We start from the raw sequence: 5,134 nt of genomic DNA, 5'->3' as shown, positions 1-5,134 counted from the left end.
TATTTTAAGAACAGCAACAGCATTAAAATAAAGATTTCTTATATAAACTATAAAAAACTTTAACAAAACAAGTAAAAGAGAAATAAGACTGAATAGCGTGCCAGTAAAATATGTAGGCCTACATATTCTAGCTTCTTTTCCTTCGAAAATACTCGCAATCTTGATAATAAACAAACACACGAACTTACCTGGAATAAACGTTCTAGATTTGGGATCATAAGATGTAAAGTCCTAGTCTAGTGTAGATTAAAAATAAAAAAAAATGCACACAAAAATTATGTCTATGATGACATTAGTAATACTATTGTAATCTCCGACAGAGTTATAAGTCTTTTTAATTCACTCTCTTTAAGATGAGGAAAAAGTGTTGTACGGCATCTAAGGTATTGTTAATAGGTATTGTTAATAAAACCATTCGTATTAACACCATCGAGTTAAATATATGTATAAAACATAAATTATTCATATTTGATTATTTCTTAGTAGCTACTTATCCTTTATTATTGAGGCTTATGTATTAATTTATTTTGTAGAAAATATGGCAGAAAACGTTGCAATACGTCTGGCAGCATCAACGTGTTCGGGGAGTGTCACTTAAATTAATAAACCAACAGGATTGCATCCAGCTGTTTAATAACCATATAACCTGAGAAATCTCTCTCTCTCTCTCTCTCTCTCTCTCTCTCTCTCTCTCTCTCTCTCTCTCTCTCTCTCTCTCTCTCTCATGAGTGCATATTTAACTCCCTGATTTCTTACTTAATTATGAGTATTTAATTTTGTAGGAAATTCTTTGTCAAATACCTTTTAGGTGTCATAAATCATTTGCTAAGTTCAAGTAATAATAATAATAATAATAATAATAATAATAATAATAATAATAATAGAAAAATATATAACCCGATATTATTGTCTATATTACTCATTTTTTTAATGAGGCGCATTTGCACCGACTCGCAGCGGTGCCCTTTTAGCTCGGAAAAGTTTCCTGCTATCTGATTGGTTAGAATCATCTTGTCCAACCAATCAGCGATCAGGAACTTTTCCGAGCTAAAAGGGCACCCCTGCGAGTCGGTGCAAATCTGCCTCACTGTAAAGAATTGACTATAGTTTAGTTTTGATTTTGCGCTTCAGTGAGAGGAGCCTATGTCTAATATTTCAGCCATTTTAGTGAGATATGTTAACGCCCAAAAAAAGAAAAGTGGAATAGTTATACACTGGTCAAAAGTGCCAAAATTCTTAGAGAATTTGAGAGTGCCATAGCCTCTGTATCATGGTCTTCCACTGTCTTGGGTTAGAGTTCTCTTGCCTGAGGGTACACTCGGGCACACTATTTTATCTTATTTCTCTTCCTCTTATTTTGTTAAAGTTTTTTATAGTTTATATAGGAGATATTCATTTTAATCTCGTTGCTCTTCTTAAAATATTTTATTTTTCCTTGTTTCCTTTCCTCACTGAGCTATTTTCCCTGTTGGAGCCCCTGTGCTTATAGCATCCTGCTTTTCCAATTAGGGTTGTAGCTTAGCAAGTAATAATAATAATAATAATAATAATAATAATAATAATAATAATAATAATTGAGGATGGACATAATTAACATTTTCTCTAGACCCAGGAAAAAATATGTAATACGTGACCGAGTTTTTGGGTACGTTTTAAAAGATGACATGTTACTTAATGTCTTCTCTATTCTCATTATCGTCATCTTCTACCCCTATTGAAGCAAATGGCCTCGTGCTAGGCGGTATTCTACCGTGTTAATAACCATTGTTCTCTAGTCTTGGATAGTGCCTTAACCTCTGTACCATGGTCTCCCACTGTTTTGGGTTAGAGTTCTCTTGCTTGAGGGTACACTCGGGCACACTATTCTATCTAATTTCTCTTCCTCATGTTTTGTTAAAGTTTTTATAGTTTACATAGGAGATATTTATTTAAATATTATTCTTAAAATATATATATTTAATTTTTTCCTTGTTTCCTTTCTTTACTGGGCTATTTTCCCTGTTGGAGCCCCTGGGCTTATAGCATTCTGCTTTTCCAACTAGGGTTGTAGCTTAGCAATTAATAATAATAATAATAATAATAATAATAATAATAATAATAATAATAAGAGACTCTTTAACTATGGTAAGCAGCTCTTCTAGGCGAAGGACACTCAAAATCAAACCATTGTTCTCTAGTCTTGGGCAGTGCTATAGCCTCTGTACCATGGTTTTTCACTGTCTTAGGGTAGAGTGCTCTTGCTTGAAGGTACACTCGGGTACACTATTCCATCTTGTTTCACTTCCTCTTTTTTTAAGTTTTATAGTTTATATATTAAACATCTAATTTAATGTTGTTACTGTTCTTGAAATGTTTTATTCTGATCGTTCATTACTTCTCTCGTAGCTTATTTATTTCCTCGTTTCCTTTCCTCACTGGGCTATTTTTCCCTCTTGGAGCCCTTGGGCTTATAGCATCCTGCTTTCTCAACTAGGGTTGTAGCTTAGCTTGTAATAATAATAATGATGATGATAATCGCAAAAGACCTTGAGGAGAACAGGTGTTTATGACATGAATCATATTATCGAGCCTTCGTAGCAGACAAATAAAAAAAAAATAGAGAGAACAAGCAAAGAAGAGTTGAATTGACAAATTTTGAAAGAGGTTATACACAATGCTCTCGGGCTTTTCACTTTTATAGTACTTTTTTACTTTTACTTTTAGGGGTTTATTTCTCGCCCTCCATCAGACACTAAGAGTCTGTTCAGGCGATCCTTGGTGTGTGAAAATAATTTCTTTCCAGTTTATGTTTTGCTCTGTATCTTTTCAGTTATTCGCTAGCATTTGTATTCAGGCTTAATAGTTTTCAGATCACTATTATAACACTTTCCAAAGAGATAAGTCTTCAGGTTTTTCTTGAAAGCTGCCACATTTTTGCTATTCTTGACATCAAGTGGAAGGTCGTTGAAGAGTCTCGGTGCAGCATAACAAAAAGTTCTTCCTCCTATTGCATGATGGTAGTAAAAAGGAAGAAAATAATTTGCATGATATGGGCATGGAAATGGGTGACGATGATATCCATACAGAGATATAAAGAGGTTATTGTGTTGCTATCAAAACTTAAGTATCATGATACTTGTCTCACTAGATATAGAAACAAACATCGTGCATTTTTTTTAAGGGCACAAAAAGCACGGTTAAATAGGTATGCTGAAGGTAACCTATACCGTAGTTTGCAATCTAGCTTTCGCAAAGCCTTATAGCATGACATATCCTTTTTGCAATTCTCAGTGCTGTACAGAAATCCCTTGATTGTTGCCAGGAAGTTCGTATGACTGGCCTTGATTTTAGTGCAGCCTTTGGCTGTGTTGATCACGAGGTCCCCGTTTTAAAACTTATATAGTTTGGAGTAGGTGGTCTTTTCTTAGCATCGTTATTGATTTGTTAAGTAAAAGATTGAAAAGAGTAGTTGTTGGCAGGCACCAAGTGAATGTAGAAAAGCAAAATCTGGTGTTCATCAGGGTAGTGTTCTTGACTCATTACTTTTCATACTATGTACACGTGATACTTACTTACTTTTACTTTTGGGGTTTATTTCTCGCCCTCCATCAGACACTAAGAGTCTGTTCAGGCGGGCCTTGGTGTGTGAAAATAATTTCTTTCTAGATAATATTTTGCTCTGTATCTTATCAGTTATTTCGCTAGCATCTGTATTCAGGCTTAATAGTTTTCAGGTCACTATTGTAACACTTTCTAAAAAGATAAGTCTTCAGGTTTTTCTTGAAAGCTGTCACATTTTTGCTATTCTTAACATTAAGTGGAAGGTCAATGAAGAGTCTCGGTGCAGCATAACTAAACGTTCTTCCTCCTATTGCATGATTCACACTAATTTCGAATAGTCTATATGGGTCATCGGCATGTCTAACTCTTACAGCAGCGGTGGTAGCTTGAGGGTAGGGGACCAAGCAATCACGAAGATATTTAGGCTTATCACTTGTAAGTGCTTTGTGGGTCAACAAGCAAATCTTAAATTCAATTCTAGCCTTAACAGGTAACCAATGTAGATCGATATGTGCTTTGGCACAGAGAATAAGCTGGTTGTATATGCAAATGATGCTACTCATTTTGCATCAATTCAGTCTCCTGAATGTAGATCTTGGACAGCTAAATTCCTTAATAAAGTTTTAGCTAAAATTAGGGAAAGGTGCAGATTATGTGGCAGGAAGTTTAACCCCAACAAAATTCAAAGTATGATTCTAAGTAGGCCAACGACAGGGGTTCCTTGATTCCAGATAATGTTTCTTTAACTATATGCAACTGTTTTAAGATTTTAAGTTGTCTAGTAAAAGTTTTGGAAAGCCCTAATGTAGAGAGTAGGGTTCCCCTGCAGTATAAGCCCAGAAAAACAGCCCGTTCTTTATTCTTCTGGACTTCCATTTTCCTTGCAATGCAATACGATAGGGTTGCTGAACAAAGATTTGTTTTTACTGAATTTATTTATTTAATGGAAAGTGCATTTTAATGTTGTTCAGCAGTTAAATACTTTGACTTCTTTTGGTGTAGCTCTTCGATACATAGCATAGTAGTGCCATAGCCGCTGTATCATGGTCTTCCACTGTCTTGGGTTAGAGTTCTCTTGCTTGAGGGTACACTCGGGCACACTGTTCTATCCTATTTCTCTTCCTCTTGTTTTGTTAGTTTTCATAGTTTATATAGGAGATATTTTTTTTAATGTTACTGGTCTTTAAGTATTTTATTTTTCCTTGTTTCCTTTCCTCACTGGGCCATGTTCCCTGTTGGAGCCCCTGGGTTTATAGTATTCTGCTTTTCTAACTAGGGTTGTAGCTTAGCATTTAATAATAATAATAATAATAATGATAATAATAATAATAATAATAATAATAATAATAATAATAATAATAATTGGGATAAGCTGGGTTTGACACCGTAGTGGCTATCATTTACGTAGAATGAAACCCCTTGGTCCAATCATTGTATAAGATGTATAGCCCTTATAACAGCAAGGCAAATCTTCCAGTAAAATTGTAAAATATTATAGCAATTAAACAGTAAAACAGGATTATAACTATCATTTATTTTTTAATGAAATTAATAACTTTTAATGTTATCGTTTGCGAACAATTTAAAAGATGCG

General features: G+C 34.4%; 1 protein-coding gene across 1 annotated transcript in view; it reads right to left on the bottom strand.

Annotated features, from left to right (window-relative positions):
* LOC137639093 (uncharacterized) overlaps positions 1 to 312 on the bottom strand; it is a 59,269-nt gene extending 58,957 nt beyond the window's left edge. The window contains exon 1 of the mRNA XM_068371416.1: positions 189 to 312. The gene's annotated coding sequence lies outside the window, so the exon portion shown is untranslated. The remainder of the gene's footprint in view (positions 1 to 188) is intronic.
* Between the last annotated feature and the right edge of the window lie 4,822 nt (positions 313 to 5,134).

Source organism: Palaemon carinicauda, chromosome 4 (assembly GCF_036898095.1).
Source record: "Palaemon carinicauda isolate YSFRI2023 chromosome 4, ASM3689809v2, whole genome shotgun sequence".
In the NCBI taxonomy this organism is placed as follows: Eukaryota; Metazoa; Arthropoda; class Malacostraca; order Decapoda; family Palaemonidae; genus Palaemon; species Palaemon carinicauda.
This window is presented reverse-complemented; position numbering and strand designations above follow the sequence as displayed.